At 43.1% G+C, this 18,357-nt stretch overlaps 1 non-coding gene across 1 annotated transcript; it reads right to left on the bottom strand.

The window, feature by feature from the left end:
• Window positions 1-16,533: 16,533 nt before the first annotated feature.
• Window positions 16,534-16,683, bottom strand: LOC133245436 (small nucleolar RNA SNORA62/SNORA6 family). The gene has a single exon (XR_009735695.1). It is a non-coding gene; the product is annotated as a small nucleolar RNA SNORA62/SNORA6 family (small nucleolar RNA).
• Window positions 16,684-18,357: the final 1,674 nt, after the last annotated feature.

The raw sequence follows: 18,357 nt of genomic DNA, 5'->3' as shown, positions 1-18,357 counted from the left end.
CCTGCATCCCCTGCCTATTCAGGACCAATTTTCCTTCCAGCCTGAAGGGCTGGGGATTGGACCCACTTCCTCTTCCCAGACGTAATTGCTTTTGACCTCCAGAGCCTCTCCTGACTTGGGAACCACCCTTTCCCCTTCAGTGCTCCCCAGTCCTCTCCCTTCTCAGGGCCTGCTGGAGAGTCACTGTTGAATCGACTTGGGATCTCTGCCTCTTAGGGAGGAGCTGTGCCCACTCCAAGGGAGAGGAGCTGAAGCTGGACACCAACATCCTGATAGATCCAGGCTGCCCAGTGGTGTAAACTCATAGTGTAAGCTATGAGCTTCTCCAGAATAGGGGAACTTCTCTATGTGAAGAAAGAGAAGACCTTTATAAACCCCACACTCTTTTCAAAGAGGCTTTCTGGGTGGCACAGCACAGTCAAAAGCTTGAGAGGCAGCAGGAGAGTCACTAACTCTGAGCCAGTGCAACAGGCCTTTGAAGGTTGGGGCGTGGGAGGCAGGAGAGGAAGTTCCCCATAGCCCCTGACTCCGTGGGTGTGATGAACACTTGGGTAGTTGACACTTCTGCTGCGGGGCTCCTGGGTCCCCACTCCTGGCCCCATGGCGCTGGTGGGAAGGGGCCCCACCAGCCCCCATTGGACTCTCCAGGGATAATTGCTCATGTCTGTTTCTTCTCTTTCCCAGGCCTTGGAGAGTGTTCCAGGAAGGGACCTGCTACAGTATGATGACCTGCAAAGGCAGCCCTCCCACCTACATTTCAAACTCCAAGTCAGCCGTGTCAGTCTGAAGCAGGGCTGAGGATGATAATGGGTCAAATGCAATTAGCAGCCGAGAGCACTGTGCATTGCCATCTGATTTAATTTTTTGCCCATCAGATTCCACGAATCTTAGTGCTTAAAAGCAACTAAACAATTGCTCTATTGTGCTGAAATAAAGCCCAGTTAATTCAAAAATCAATTGCACCACCAGGTGGGGAACACACTGGCCCCAAATAGATGGGGTCGAAAACTCCCCCAAAATGCAGTCTTGCTAAATTAAAAACTTGATCCAGGAGTGGAACAAATAGGGAGCCATGAATGGAATGGAGTCAGGTCCACTCAGGCGAATTCTTTCTTCTCCCCTTCTTTTTCCTGCCTTTTAAAAGAGAAAAACGCGCCATTCCATGTCTATCAGTGTCAGCGTCTGTGCAGAGCTTAGCAGTTCAGTGTCTTGCTTTAATTAGTCTGAAAATTAAAGGGCAACTCTGGGCCAATGTGAGTGATTATGAAAATAAAATACATGTACATCCCATGCAATCCTCTCATTTAATTAATAGTCTTGTAAACTGTACAGCTCACTTTAAGGCGGTCTCGCAGTATAACAAGTCCATTTAAATATCCACTTAATACTTAACAAAATGTGAGGGACATACCGTAGCATACGGTCCCTTCTCAAGTTTCACTGTCTGAAATTTTTCAAAGCTGACCCAAGTCAACCTGAAAAATGTTTAACACCCTAGGCTTGAACACAAGAAACTCTGTGATGAACAGACATTCAATTACATTTTTTAAAAGTGAGAAGCATTTTTGTAAAATAGAGACTCTGGAAACTAATTGGCAGCCACGAAACTTGTGAGCGAAGGCCAGATCTTGTGGGGAACTTTTACTACAGTAACACGGCTCAAAGAAAATGTGAATAAAAGGCATCTTTGTTTCCCAGTCAAATTAGCTGATTAAGAAATAAAACATCTTAACGTGTTTTTAAATGTAGAATTAATTATTTATATGAAAAAATTAAAGGCAGGTTATGTGAAATTCTACTCTGTGTGTGAATTGAATGGGGCAGAAAGAGTAATCCTTATGGACTCGTCTTAGGTCAAGAAGACAAAACTTAAGGAAAGCTGAATATTAAGAGCTTTGTCGGAAAAAAAAATTGCATTCAGATCACAAGTTGTGCTTCCCATTTTGATTTTCAAAGTCCAGATTCGTTATGGTACACATGAAAAAATGTGATTCAGAACAAGAAAACTGCTTTGTAGAGGCTGTGTCCTGACAATTGAGGGGAAGAAGAAAACACAGCTATACAAAGAGCAACGCTTACTCCTGGGAGAATACAGGTCTTTTGCTCTAAGGAACCCAAAGAAGGATTCACAGGAAGAATTTGAACAGGCCACTCTTTATTTTGCTAATGGGTGAGTTTGGAACTCAGGAAAACAAGAAAACCTAAGTTACTTGTTAGGCTCAGAAAAGAAGTAGGCAGGTGACCTTTGACATCTTAGGCCTCCTCGTCTCAGTCCAAGTCCTCTGGCCCTGACCTCTTCACATTCCAATATCCTGAAGCCAGGCCCTGCCTGAGCCAAGGTTGCAAATTATCTCTGAGATGTGGATAAACATCCACTGCGTCAGTGTTTTTCAAGGTGTGGTCTAGGGACCACCTGCATTGGGGTTACCTGGAGAATTTTCAGAAATATAGGTTCCTGGGCCCCAGGAATTACTGGACCAGAGAGGAACGAGGTTCAGAATTTTACCTTTTGAACACATTGCTCAGGACTCTAGAAGGATGCTGAAGTTTGAGAATCACTGTGCCAGAGGCCACGTAGAGACCAGAGGAGTAAACTTCCCGACATTTCTTGAATGGATTCCCTTTAGTGAAAGGCATTAACTACAATGTGAAAGCCTGTCCACAAATCCTTCACTAAACAAAAAAAGTCCTCCAGCCATTTTCTCCATTTCTCATGGCATCTCTTCACAGAGGGAGTATAGGAAGGCTTTGTCCTTTAAAATAAGTTCAGTGAGTACTTGAAAAGTCGTTTGGCAGGAGATGAGGGATGAGACAAAGGGGGAAGATTAATGACGAACAGAATCAGAGTCCTTGCTAAAATAAAAATGGATTCACACCCAACTTCTTATGAAGGCTAAGACATATGGCAGCTCATGTGGGAAGCGAGCGTGTTTAGTAGAAAGAGGTCCTGCTGCAGAGCTGTGTGATATAGGGGACAGCTTTCTCAGCCAAAAACAGAACATCACATGCTCTGGGAGATGCACCATCTCTCTGATGTGATGAGAGGCTGACTTTCTAAAACTTGAGCAAACTCTGCCCGAATGGCTTTAATAAGTTTAATGAGCTTCTCAGAGTTGAGATGATCAGGTTTTGGGGTTTAGATCTTGGTTTTGCTCTTATCTTCATGCGTGGCCTGACAGCCAATCATTTTCTGTGACTGTTTATGGAAGCCACTGATAGTTGAAGTTTCCTCATTTGTAAAGTGGAAGTCACAATCCTCCATCATTTCTGAGAACTGGGAGGAGGAAAGTGCTGGCCACTAGGAATCGTGTCTGAGTTTCAGCTACAAACCATGGACTTTTGAGAGACTTTAGCAGGAAAATGCCAGGACATACCTGGAGGATGTTTTTGTTTCCCTTTTTGTTTTTTAAAGGGAGAAAGAGCAATCCTTTGTACTTTGTGACCTGTTATGCACAAACCTTAAAGCAGCAAGGGCCGGACCCCATTCCTAGGGCTCATTCAAAGTTATAAATGCACAGATATACAAAGGATGTTTACAAATATGGCTTATTATGCTTACAGTAGCAACAACAGGAGTTCAGTTTTAGTCCGTGGAAAATTGCTGCTTAATAAGAACTTTCCCAAACCCATGTCCCCTTTGAGATAAAAATTTCCACACTAAGTTTCATCGCCCTACTAGAATTTCCTTTGGAATGTTTGTGCTAAATTCCTTTCTCCCTGATTGAAATATACAACACAAAATCTAGCTTCAAGACTTAAAAAGTAATGCACTGAAATGCACAGATACATAGAGACAGTGGGCTGAGGGAAGCAGCAGAGAGTTGGGGAAATGAATTAAACTCCCCAATAATTAAGAAATGATTTACTTGGCACATTCAGAATTTGGATTGCTTGAACAGTAGGGCAGTGTATAACTTCATTATGTGCCATGGGCAACCCCAGCACCAACTCAGTTTTGCTGCAAGAAGCCTTTTTTATTTTTTCGGTATTTCCTGACTTGGTATGTGCAGTTGTGAACTTAATTAACACACTAGTGATTCTGCACCCTCAGGGAAAAATGGTAAATTTTGTAAAATATAAACACAGAAAAAAAGAGAAAGTTCCTTTCCTTTCTGTTCATAGTTGTTTTTATTCCTTCTTTTATGTTATGCATTAGGAAAACATGAAAGGCACACACGTTATAGAGCCCAGTTCTGGACCCCACTAAGGCACGATATTTAGGAACTCCTCTAAATCACTCTCGTATCTTACAGACCAGTGGCCCCCAACCTTTTTGGCACCAGGGACCAATCTCACGGAAGACGTTTTTCCCGTGGACTGGAGGAGAAGGGATGGTTTCAGGATGATTCAAGCACATTACCTTTATCTTGCACTTTATTTCTGATTGTTACACTAGCTCCACCTCAGATCATCAGGCATTGGATCCCAGAAGTTGGGGACCCCTGTTGTGGACCATCCTAGCTGTTTTTGGATGAGAGAAAGCAGGGTTAATAGGTAGCAAAAATTAGCTCTTTCGATGATAGCATTGCATCTTATATGCCTTTTTTTTTTTAATATTGCTCTCATATGGAAGTAGCTTGAACAATTTCCTTTTGAATCAGGCCCTATAAATTTGATCAATATCATTATTTTCTTGAGGCAAGTTTAAACCAATAAAGTTGTCCAGCTTTGTCCCTCTTCTCTCCCACTCACCCTCTTAAAAAAACCAGGGAGAGTCACAACTTTGGCGTGGAGCTTGAGTGTGAAGCTCTGGTACAGAAAAGATCTATGAAAAGATGACATTTATAGATGAGTATATATATTTAATTTCTTGTGTGTGAGTGTGTACGTAGATATATTTCTGCTTCTGTTCATCGAGAATACAACATCATAATTCAGGACATTTTGCTTTATCCAATGAAGAGTTTTTTTCAGCTCTCTTTAATTGGTAATTTAATTACAGAGCTAATTAGGAACAGAGTGGGTGTTGGGATTACAATGAGTGTCTTTAACTGGAAATTCTTACCGCTTACAAAGCAAGGAAGTTTTTAAATTATGGAACACCTAAATAATGGATTAATAAGTCAGTAAATACAACTGGATGAGGACAGATCATTCACATACCTGTCAATTGGCAAAACTGAATGGTGTGATCTCTCTCACTAAGTAATGATGACTCTGCCTTTCCGGCCTCTTGGGGGTTCTATGCTGAAGCCCCAGAGAATTTGCTTGGGAAACTCCAGGGCTTGAATTCCCCAGGCCAGACCTTCAGAAGAAGGTGTTGCAGCTGACAGATATTGGGGAGGAAATATGGTCCAATACTTAAGGGGAAGAGGAATTTTATTAGTAGCCTCTGCTTCTCATCTGTTCATAGAGGAAAGAAAAGGAAGTTTCTGTCTCTGCCTCAGTTTTCCTACTCCTCTGCCCACTGCAAAGGACACCTGTGTTCCAGGGCAGCACGGTAGCATTTGGAGGTAGTTGAAGCATGGTCTGGGGCACAGGGGTTTTTAGCATAGACCAGGTGGCCCTTTGGGTCTGGTCTTGGGTTCATGAGACAGAGAGGGCTGTAGCTGAGTGATTTAAACCCATGCCCTGCCTGTCCCACCCATGAAATGAGGCGCTATGAGGGCTGAGCTTGGTGTGAGTGCAGGGTGGGGAATAACTAATAATTGAACCAGAACAGAGACTCTGTATTTGGAAAAGCCTTGTTGCTGATCTGTTTAGGGGAAACAATCATTTGTTCATTCATCAAACATTTAGGAATGATGTGTGGGTGGCTACTACCCTGTAAAGAAGCCTCACACAAAGTAAAAACACCAAATGTAAATACACTGTCTCTTTGAATGCAAAATATAGAGAGTTCCCTACAGGACAAATTTCACAAATGTCTCAAGAAAAAAAAAAAAAGCTTAGATCAGAATTTCATCTCCTGGGCCTCCTTATTGGGAAGGTTCCATATGGAAAGGTGCGGAGCCAGAAAGGCCACAAGTCTATGGGGAAAATGCTAAAGGCAATCCAGGTCCAAAGGATAATTTGGATGGATTACAGATTCACAGCTCTCTGCAATATCTGCATGGGAAGGTGTGTGTGACAGGGAGAAAGGAAGAACAAGAGATAACTGGGGCTAAATCCACAGATAATCCTAAACCTGGTTTCAACCAACAGCCTGACTCAGGTTCACTTTCCCCCAAACTCTGGACCAGAACTACTGTCGTGAACTAAACTGATTTGAGCTTTGCTGGTTTCCTTCTGCTTCAAGTGGCATGGCCAAGAAAGGCCTCAGTGGGCCAGGTCAGGAAGAGGCCCGCACAAAACTAAGGGTTCTGACCGGTCCACAAACCAGCTGTGACCCGCCCTCCTCCACTCCCCAGCAAAGAGCAGCTTGAAAATGAAGGCAGGAAAGAACAGTTAGCTTCCCCCGAACAAAGGGTTACTTGCTGAAGGAGAACTTAAAGAAAAAAAAACTATTTAATTTTAAATATGCTCTTTTTGAACTAATAAAATCATTGAGAAGCTGACCCTTCCCTAGGTCTTAAGTTAGTTAGTAAGTAAGTTAAGTCACTCAGTTGTGTCGACTCGTCGCGACCCCATGGATGGTAGCCTACCAGGCTCCTCTATCCATGGGATTTTCCAGGCAAAAGTACTGGAGTGGGTTGCCATTTCCTTCCCTAGGTCTTGGCAACCCTGAATTTTTTTTTATAAAATTTTAAATTGGAGGATAATTTCTCTACAATGTTGTGTTGGTTTCTTTCATATAAAAACATGAATCGCCATAGGTATACGTACATCCCCTCCCTCCTGAATCTCCCTCCCACTCCTCTAGGTTGTCACAGAGCACCAGGTTGAGCTTCCTGTTTTATACAGCAGCTTCCCATATGAAGGAGTACTTTTATAAGCCCAAGGTTTTAGAACTATGGTCAGTTTCTCCTCATTCCCCCAAAGAAAGAACTTCCTGATTTTTTTTTTTTTTACACTCTCACCCTAAATAACTCTTTTTGTGCTAAAGCTTCCACATGTTGGGCTAAGAAGGACAGATTCCTTATAATTTTATTTGTTTGTTCTCTGCCTTGCTTCAAAAATGATTTAGGCTGAGATGTCTCATGCTATCCAGCCCAAAGGAAAGGAGATTATGACCACCCAAATGGACAGAGGCTCAAAAGAAATAAATCAAAAAAGGTTCACCCTTAAATATTATCTTTTCATTAAATTATTTAGTTCACAGTTTCATCAGAACATTCTTTCATTTATTTAATAAATCCACCAATATCTATTGAGGACTTATGATGGGTAAGGGTCATATAATTTTAATCCAGACCCAATTCTTTCTGAGTTTCTAGTTAGACTGGAGAGGTGGTGTGTGCACAAATATTATGTTACTTGACAGAGGATAATAAATTCCATGTGTGAATGGCAGAGTCAGGAGAAAGCAAGCTGTCTTGCAGCTGAGCTAATCAAGAAAGTCTTCATGGAAGGAGAGGGTGGGGCTCAGGTTGGGTCATAGGTTAGGGAGGAATCTGATAGACAGGGTTGAGGGCAGGGCATTCTGGACAGGGGCTTACATTTACTGAACACTTACTTTTTGCCAAGAACTTTATATACATCCAACTCATTTAATTTTCACTACGACCCAAAGAAGAATGATTATTTTCCCCCAATGCAAATTGTAACAATAATCAAGCTTTGTTAGGCATTTAGTATGTGTCAGGCATTTTGGCTAAGTGGTTTACATGGATGGATTAAGTCTTTTAATCATCAAAGCAGCTCTTTGAAGAGGGTACTGTTATTTTTATTATTCTCATTTTACAGATGAGGACGTCAAGGCACAGAGAGGTATATAACTTGCCCAAGTTTACCCAGCAAGTGAGGGGCAGAGCTGTAGCTCCAGGGCCCTCCTTCACTTTTAATTCTGCCCTCCTATTTCCCATAGGAAAAGCCACAGAAGCAGGACGACCTAATGAAAATGTCTAAGAATTCACTATTGACATTTGTTGAGAATATGTTTGCAAAACTCACACAAATTGGAACATTTTAATAGTGACCGACCTAGGAAAACATTTAAATTTTATGCTTAACAACCCATGTTGAAACAGAGGTAAATGATAATTTTCAACTCATGACTTCTTGTCTCTGCTGAGTTACAGAGCTGTGGTAAGTAGTGGAAGCTCTGGAAGTGGGGGTGGAGGAAGCGGGGAGAAGAGAAAGGGTAGGTGTAGGGGAGATGTTCAAGCAGCATGTCTCTAGTGATGGCCCAAGTAATGTCTTTCCCCAGAGCACCGACCTCGTTCAGATTATTTGAGGAAGTCTTTTTGCTGAATGTGTTGATGCAGAAGGGGTGGAACTGGATGGTCAGAGGAGTGTGTCTGGCCATGTTGCCTCCAGAATGGAGCTTGTAATGTCTACAGCCACCTGGGTCACTCCTCAGATTTCAATCCTGTACGAATGATCTTGATAGCTCATTTGTTCTAAGAGTTATGTGAGAGGTGAAGGATTCAAATAGCACCCTTAAAGGGTAAATGTTATTTGTAATTTGGTCTAAGGTCCTTGCCTAGCGTTCTATAGCTTTCAAAGAGCCCTTGGGCTCTATCACTGGATCCCACAGACTTAGCAGAGAGAACAGGGCAATTGATAGGTAAGGAAATGAGGCTGAGAAACTTAAGTCAGTGGACTAAGGACACAGGTCTCAGGATTGGGCCCGGCGCTCTGCCTCTGGTACAGACTCTTTCTGTGATGGTCACTATGTTCAGTGAGCTCCCCCCTCATTTCTGATGGAACAGGGCCTGGGTGATCAAGATGGGGACAAGTAGGGAGTTTAAACTTGACAAAAGCTGAAATTCTGGGGGAGAAAAATGGCCAGCCTCCTCCAGGTGGAGAAGGAGAGGGAGACTAGATCAATAGAAAGAATTCAAAACAGAGAGTAGCTTCATTGTTTTCTTTTTTTAAATGGGGAAATATCATATTCAAAGTCTTGGAGAGAAAACCCTAAACAGAATCCCTGAATCCAAGATCTTAATCACCTTGGAGGGAAGGAATCTCAGTGGAAAAGGAAACTAGCATCCGTGTGTTCATCGGACAAACCTTTTCACAGACAATGCTCTGGAACCAGACACCGAGATGAACGAATGTCTTATTCTTTTCAGAAGCCATGGTGAGAGTGAGGGTGGGTAGAGAGACAAGGGACAGCACAGGACAGGCTAGAGGAACTCTGTGAAGAAGCCAGGAGAGGACAGAGGAGGGGCACCAGCTACTCCAGTGGACCGACCCAGCATTTTCTAGATGCCTTTATGTAGGATACTTGAGAGCAGCCTCACATCCTGTGATATAGGCATCACCACCCAATCTTCAGAAGAGAAAATGAGGCTTACTGAGGCTGAGAAACTTGCTTCAGATGACATGATGATAAAGGGGAGAGGAAGATTCAAACACATGTTTGATTGACTCCAAAGCTTACACTGTTAAAATGTCCACATTCTGAGTGAGCAAAGCGATGGTCATTTTTAGCTATTCCACCTGTGAATAGTGTGGCCTATTTTCTCCGTGTAAAGGGAGAACAGAAATGGCATAGGAGTGGGCTTTGGGTCAAAGGTGAGCCGATGCATGGCAGAATGGAAGTTTCCTTGCATTCCTTCCATTGCATGGAAGTTCTGACAACTAACTAGTACATTTTGCTGATCTTTGAGCCCAGATCTCTGAGTGGCAAACCAAGAGTCCCAGAAAAGAGAACTCACTGCTGTGCTGAGCCATGCTATCTTTCTCCCCCTGCTCAGCTTTTTAAATACTCCTTTAAGGGGATCTATTGACCTGAGTATTTTAAGAAGAAACACGTTCATTGGCTTGGTGACCTTCACAGACAGGACATGAAAAGTTGTGTCCCAGTTGTTTTCCAGGAGGCCTGTGTTGGGCAGGCCGTGTGTTTCCTGGGCTTACCCCGCACCCAGCATCTGGAGGCCCATGGCTGGGGCGGCAGTGTGCAGAGAAACTGCTAACAGACACCTGGCCGCCTGAGCCTGGGCACTGCGGGGGTTAACTTCAAAACGGCTTCCCACCCTTGGATAATTATTTTGTCAGAAATGAAACCTCTGGTGTTCTCTGGCCTCATTTTGATACCTGCCATCCTTCCTTTCCCTCTTTGGAGTCCTATAGTAATGTCATTAAAGTCCCCGGAAAATGTCAGCCGAAACCAAGGTTTCTGTCGGTTATAACCTATGAAAAATGTATTGGATTTAATATGTTTGGTTTGGGAAATCAGTTTTTGTCCACTATAACCAATTGTCCGTAATAACCATGTCTGTTGTAAGTGGCATGCACGGTAATAACCCTCATATAAAGGGTAAAATGAAAGACAAACCGTTTCAGATGGTAGCTGGAGCTGTATCAATATAGATCACTGCCTACATATATCAAATGATTGATGGCCATTTTTAAGGCTTTTTCAATTCAATGCCAGTGCTGTCTAACGGCAGTAAAGCACACAGTATTTGCTGATACCCTTCCTGATAAGCCGGCTGGTTGCAACTGAGAACAACTTAAGGAGTGAAAAGGCACTGGGAGCCATCTCTTTCAAATGATCCGTTCTCAATGTCCTGGTGGGAGGACAGTCCTCACTGCAGGAGACACCGTAGGCTGGAAGCAGGCAGCTGATCGGCAGCAGGACACCTGTGCCCGGGTCCCGGAAAGGGGGCCATCTCTCCGAAGCTGTCCTCGCAGCTGGTAAGGAGGTCAGGAGAGGGTGAGATGTGACTTTGAGGGAGAGGACCATTTTGGCTTCCTTTGCCTAAGGATGGCAAACACATGTGTACTGTGCGGAGCTTGTTATATTTGTTCATTTATTTAATCCTCAGATAAATCCCATAATGTCTGAACTCCCATTAGTCCTGTTTTTACAGTTGGAGAAGTGGAGGCACACAGAGGCCTTGCCCAGGATAGCAGTTAGTGAGCGACTGGGCTCAGAATCACACCAGGTCCCCTGGATCTGGAGTCTGAGCATTTTAGCCTCTAGGCTGTTCCATCTTTCAGGTCACAGAAGTGTCTATGAGCTCCCTTATAGGTGGAACCTAAGATAGCCAAACTCATAGAAGCAGAGAGTAGAATGGTAGTTATCAGGGGCTGGGGGTAGGAGACACAAGGAGGTGATGGTCCAAGAGTCTAGAGTTTCAGTTATGCAAGATAAATACATTCTGGAGACCTACTATACAGCATAGCACCCATAGCTCTCAATACTGCATTGTAGACTGAACTCTTGCTAAGAGGGTAGATTACGGCAAGTGTTCTTGCCACCCACAGACAAAATACTAAGAACAATACAATGACGACCACTACTATTACTACTACTACTAATGGGTGCAGGAGAAAATTCAGGACATAATGGATTAATCTATGACCTATGATTATCTATGGCAGGATAGTGGTGATGGTTTTACAGGTCTTCACTTATCTCCAAACCCACTGAGTTGGTATATATTAAATATGTGCAGACTTTTACATGTCAGGCTTACTTTAACGGAGAGTTTTTTTTTAAAGTGTGTGGATATTGAACTGTGATTTCTTGGGGTAAATGTTGAAATCTCAAGAGGCTGTTCGTTGCTGACATCCATGCCCACAAGCACCTGCTAATACCCTCATCTTGGTGGAGATGCCTTCACTTTTCTTCCAAGCCCTTCCTCAGTGCCAGCTGACAACCTTACTCTCCCCCGTGAACAAGCACCAAATGTGACTGTTCAGACCAGGCACACATGCCCCCCCACACACATGCCCTCACACACACATCCTCTCACCCACATGCCCACAGGAACCTGCCCCTCTCCTGCACGATGTATTCATATTTACTGTAAACAATTATTTGCATAATTGCCTTTGAATGTAAGTCTCTCAGAACAGCCCATACACTCCTGAAGGCAGAGATCATTTGTCTCATTCACGGCTGCCCCTCCATTATAGCTTGACAATGAGCTTGGCACACAGGAGGGCTCAAGAACTGGTAAAAAATCAGTAACATGAGTGAAATTCTGGAAACTTCTGAATTTCAATAATTCAGAAATTCAATTCAAAATTCTGAAATTCAGTACTGGAAGGAAAGAAGATATTTTATCTGGCCTTCCTGTCCTTTATCCAGAATAAGAAATGTGATAAATCGAAAGGATTTTATCCTTATCGAAAGGATTAGTTTCCTTAAAATATCCACGCCTTTGTTAAGGAAATGAAACTTCACAAATGCCAGAACTTGCCAACATAAAATAAGTGCAACTTTCAAAAGTATCTGAATTCCAGATACACTTGCATACACATGCATGTTCACGTGCACCCAGTGTGTGCCCTGTTAAACCCACCATGCCCACACAGCTGCTTTCACGTCCTCTGTGAAGCTTCCTTCCTCCTGGGGAGCAGGCATCAAATGGGTTACCCCTGTGTCTCCGAGGAATCCTCCTGACATTCACTTGCTTTGGGAACACATGCGGACACTCACAGTTTAGCACATGGGCCCTGTCTTTTCAGCTGTCTTTTAATCTTTGATAAATTGAACAAGCGTGGAGAACTTGTCGGTGACAACCAGCTTGGCTAAGACTGCAGGGATGAAAACCATGTCAGTGGAGTCCCTGAAAGTCCTCCAGTGTGCTTGAAGCATATAAAGAGAACCCTTGATCCCGGCTATCAAAGGGTGCAGAAAGATCAAGAAGAATCAAAGCTGATGGTGTGCCAGAAAACACCTGCAACAGAAGGTCATTACTTCCCCTCGTTAAAACAGCCTCAGTTCTGGGGCCTGATCTGAAGCTTAATTGAAATGTTTCAAACAGTGGATTATAACGAAGATGAGGCATCCCCTGTCCATTTCATGACCTTTTCTAAGAAAGGCAGATTGGTAATAAGGCAAAAAACCCCTGAGCGATTGCCTGAAGACAGCCAAGCCTCTTAATGATATGAGCTGCAACACCTTTCTCGGGAAGGAGGACCTGCCCAGGGTGTAGAGCCAAGGAAGCCTCCACAAGAGGGCAAGAGGACATGGGCCTTGGTCTCCCAGACACTCCCCTGGATCTGCTTCCCCATCCCCATTTCTGTGACCTTCCCTTCTCTGAACAAGAACAGAGGGATACCAGATGCAATACTACCTCTGGGATAATAATCGTCCGTTGTTCCAAACGTTATTCTTGCGGTGTAGAGGGTCCATCACCCCATCACGCTCCTTTCGTAATCTTTCTATCTAGCTTGTGTCATCACACATGACCCCGTTGATAGTGGAAGATGAGGAAGGCCCTCCAGGTCCGCAGAGGATGGGACCGTAGCAGGAGGGGACGCTGGCAGGAGATAACTCAACTCAGACCTTATCAATTTTTCTGTATCCTGAAAAAAAAAATCACAATGCTGCTGCCACTTATGCTTTTCACATGATAATAAATTGCAAGTCACATTTTGCCCAGAGATTTAAATGCTGTGTGGCTCTCTTCCCCTTTTTTGGGTGTGATTATCTGCCCTGGCAATGAAGTCCACGTCTGAAGTCCTGTGATTATCTCAACCTCCAGCTGGCGCATTGTGAAAGTCACTGTTTTGGGGATATTGTTGCAGCTGTAGATAGGAAAGCTTTACAGAAGTTTCTAATCCTATATTCATCTCTGCTTTGGACTCACCTGTCCTAACCTGCAGGGTTTCAGTTTCTTAGGTGATTGCTCAGATGCTTCTCTTTGGGAACCCTCTAAGACCTTGTTTTGCAAAGTCTGATCCACAGCATCAGTACGTGTTAGAAATGCAGAGTCCCAGGCCCCACCCTGGACCTGCTGATCAGATCTGTGGCTTAACCAGATCCCCAGGTGATTCAGATGCAGATTAAAGTTTGATAAAGATCTTAGGAAGAAGGCTTCCCAGGTGGCGCAGTGGTAAAGAATCTGCCTGCCAATGCAGAAGGCATAAGAGACGGTTTTGATCCCTGGGTCCAGAATCATCCCCAAGAGAAGGAAATGGCAACCTGCTCCAGTATTCTTGCCTGGAAAATTCCATGGACAGAGAAGCTTGGTGGGCTACTGTCCATGGGGCTGCAGAGAGTCAGATACAACTAAACATACAGAGACTTCACTTTAGGAAGGAGAAACTTTCTTGGTTGGGTGGGTTTGAAAAATCATGCTGAACATTCCTGGGCACAGAACACCTTTCTAAGATGAGATTTAGTTAACCCAGTGCTGAGTGGGCCCAGAGGGATGCTCTGTTTCTTTCATACAGTTCTAATGAGAAAGGGTTAATAAGTTCTTCAACAGCTGGAGCTATTTTGCAATCAAGAACCAACATAAAAAGACAGCAGGCCAGGCACAAAGGCCAGCCTGCCAGAGCTGTTGGATTAGAGCTCCTGAGAGAGCCTCAGAGAAAGTACTAGTCGTGACTTCTGACTTTATTAAACTTTGTGTGGTGGCAAAGTGTGTTTGAACTTCACTAAATCCTCCAAATAAAAGACTAGCTTCAACCATCTGGTTCTCTAGGATGAAATAATGTAATTCAGGACAGGCAATTATCAATAATTGTTTTAGGACAGTTAAGAATGGAAACTCTTAGTCCCACCTGCTCTGTTTCCCTCTTGAAAGTATTTTTTCCACTAAACCTTTTGAGTGGAAAGTTGAACCAGGAAAGTTTTTTTATATCTTGCTTTGGGTGTTGATTCTATCTCATTTAATCCTAGTATAACTTTGCCTTGAGAATGCAAAATTTGCTCCCCCTGAACAAATATACAATCTACCTAGTTTTTTTTAACTTTGCTTTCATTATTGTCTACATTTATGTTGTCTTTAAATTGGTCCTTCATTCTTTTCTTCCTAACTTTCAGTCCCATGATATTTTAGGGTTCTCTTCATCACATGCAACACTTTTCCCAAAACATTTTCCTATTTTTCTTTCCTATTAGCCTTCCAAACCAGATATACTGAAAAAGCATTTATTGTAATGTCCATAAGGACTCTTCTATTGAGATATATCCTAATGTTATTTTATATAATTTTATAAACAAGAAACCCAATTTGCAATCTGTAGCCCTTACTTCCCCAGACTCCAGAGTTTTGGGGTTACTTTCTCAGGTACATCTTCTCTGGAGGTTTTCTATGACTATGAGTAAGAACAGAGCCTTATTTTGAGCTCTAAGTTCAGAGTTCCTGGATGATCTCAGGGGAAATCCTGTCATCTGCCAAGTGCATTTTTCTTACCTGAAAAGTGAGGCAAGTGCCATCTCCTTAGCTTCAGGAAAGTGAGAAGGCTAATGAGGAGGCAATGAAGTCTTCAAGCTTGTTCTCTACAGAAACAAGTGCCCTGAACCTAACCTGCTTCCTGTAGAATCTACACTATCCTTGTGATCCATCTCTCCTATCTCCTCAACTGGTCTCACTGAACCAGGCGCCTGAATACCGCAGGCTGTTTCAGCCCCGTCTGTGAGTGCTCTTCCTTCTGTGGGATAAGCTTTCCCCCTTGCCTGCATTAGACCTCTTTCAACGTTTGCTGTCAACATCCCCTTTTTTGAGCAGCCCTCCCTGATTTTCCCCAGGCCAAGTTCACTACCCCTTCCTTGGTAACCCCCACTGTTCACTACACATTTCTTCATCACTGAATCTATCACCTACATTGTATATTTACCTACATTGTGCATTTTTTTCCAAAGGTATTTTTCTGCCTTCTCAACTAAACATGAGCTTTTAGAGTCAAATATTGTGACTAATTCGTGGCTGTGTTCTCAGGACCTGGTTTGGCAGTTTGGCAAATGATTATGGAATAAATGAATGCATGGCCTTCTAGACCAGGCTGCGTCTGATTACTATAAAGAGAGTTTTGTATAGGACTCTTCGGTTGCAAGCAACAGAAACAAACTTGAACCTCATTATGCAAAAAGGAGAGAATTTGTTGAGTTCCAGGATGTCTCATGGAACCCAAGTGTAGGAATGCAGCCAGACTCTAGGACAAGAATGGAACTAGGTACTTTTTTTTTCAAAGAAACTATTTTCCATCAAGTGAATTTCCATTTTAAGAGTGTGAAAAAACAATTTAAGACCACTTAGCAATTTTTCCTACCCATTCAGTGGCCTGAGCAGTGGGAGCTGCAGACCAGTCTGCAGCGGCAGGCTGAGCACACCAGTCTGCAGCGAGGAACTACTGAATAGGTGCAGAAGACACCTGCACGCCTTCAGACCAGTCCACCACCTCAGGCTGAGCAGCAGTGAACTCTGGAGCTGGAGTGGGACATTCACCCTGAAGTTCCTCCTTGGTCACAGCCTTCTCAGCTGTCTCCTGCTCTTCCTTTTCAGTCTGCTCAGGATCTCTGTAGAAGCAGAGATCAGGCATGACCTCCCATGGGTGTTCACAGAAGATGGCACCCACACGTGTGCAGGACTTCCCAAATGAGCATCCACCACATCAGACCCACTGAGTGAGCTCCCTTCCTAGGATCTTACAACAGGATACATCAAGTTAGTCTGAAAACAGAAGGACCAAGTAATGCCTGAGAAGAGTAAGAAATACTGGGGAAAAGCAGAAGAAAGCACAGGCTATTTTTAAAATGTCTTCATCTCTCCTTAAAGCTCTCATATGTTAAAATTATACTTTTATAGCAAGTATTACTATCAAACTCCACACTTTAGGCCAGAGACCCTTGAGGTGCTAGAGAAAAACTTGTTCCTCATTTAGCACACTGCCTATACTTGTGAGTTCATCGGCCAGTGGCTTCAACGCCGAGCTCTAACAATGTGCAGATGGGGCTAGAAACTTAAAAAGGTAGCTTTATTTCTCATTTTTGCTCCTATGTATTCATTTGCCACCTCCTTCTCCTCCTCTTCCTTCCTCTCTCTTTCTTTCCCTCTTTCTCTCTCCCTCTCCCACAGACTCCCTATGGGTTTCTTGTTTTCTCAGATCACATGAAGAAACTATGTGTTATATGTCTAGGCACCTATGCTGCTGCTGCTGCTGCTAAGTCGCTTCAGTCATGTCCGACTCTGAGACCCCATAGATGGCAGCCCACCAGGCTCCCCCGTCCCTGGGATTCTCCAGGAAGAACACTGGAGTGGGTTGCCATTTCCTTCTCCAATGCAGAAAAATGAAAAGTGAAAGTGAAGTCGCTCAGTCGTGTCTGACTCTTAGCGACCCCATGGACTGCAGCCTACCAGGCTCCTCCGTCCATGAGATTTTCCAGGCAAGAGTACTGGAGTGGGGTGCCATTGCCTTCTCCGTAGGCACCTATAGAGTCTAATAAATATTCTCCTGGTTTCAGCTCCAAATACCTAGTAAGAGCACCTGGTTGACCCAACTGGGGTCAAATGTGTACCTGTGGACTAATCACCTATAGCCAAGAACAGCAGAAATTCCCAGAAAATAGGGCAAAAGTAGACACCTCCAAATGTGTCCATGAAAATGATATAATCAGCTAGCAATTTAAATGCCAAACTGGAGATGAGTTTAAATGATTAAACTACATATGTAAAACACTATATTTAATGACTTTTCAGCCTCATGCCACAATAGATTCTATTAAAACATGTGCCTCTGAAATTAATTTTCATAGACTTTTGGAGTCCTTATAGTTTTTAATGTGGCTCTTTGTGTTGTTCTTTAAGTCCCTGATAATCAACTCCAATATTTCTCTAGAAAAATATGAAGCAATATGCCACTTAAGGCATATGTTTCTCAGTTATTTAATATGAAGTGTGGCAACTGTAGGTGTCTGGTATTCCTAGAGCTTTTTCAGTTCTGCTCTCATTTAAGATTCATGCAAAACCTTCAATCAAGTCAGGTCACTAGGAGATATTAGTTGTGATGGAAGAAAATGTGGAGGCTTTATTGACACACTGAATTTCAATGCTTGTTTCTAAAGGGGAAAAACATGTCTTTGTCAACAAATTACATTTCATTTTCTTTCCAAGTCTGTTATTCTGTTGGTTTCCACAAAGTTAAATATGGGTAAAAGGGGCTGTCTTTATCCTTGTTCTCCATAGGTTGGGGAACTGAGGATGGATTAACCATTGTAGACAGGATGTCAAAAAGCCTTCTGAGTCTAGGAACCAGCTCACAGTGTGTTTGGAACTGGGTTGGACAATCTCCCAACAAGTAAAAATTACAGTTTCAAAAATAGAAGGGCTATCTTGAAAGGTGAGCTGGAGCAACTATGGGGAGGTGTTCCTTTGGAACTTTGCCTCCTTGTAGCATGCCGGAGGAGTAAATGAGGATTTACATACCTTTGATGTCTGTTATTTTAGATTACTGTCAGCGAATGCCCATTCTTCTTCAGTGATGGCAACCGGATTTTCTAACAAAGAAATATTATCTTACATGTAGCTTCTCAGTTGTGAAATAATTATTATTGACAACCCACCAGAATTAAGACTGGGAAGAGACTTACGGTTTAGTCAGTAGATATTGTGAGCCTATAGTAAT

This window comes from Bos javanicus, chromosome 3 (genome assembly GCF_032452875.1).
Source record: "Bos javanicus breed banteng chromosome 3, ARS-OSU_banteng_1.0, whole genome shotgun sequence".
NCBI lineage: Eukaryota > Metazoa > Chordata > Mammalia > Artiodactyla > Bovidae > Bos > Bos javanicus.
This window is presented reverse-complemented; position numbering and strand designations above follow the sequence as displayed.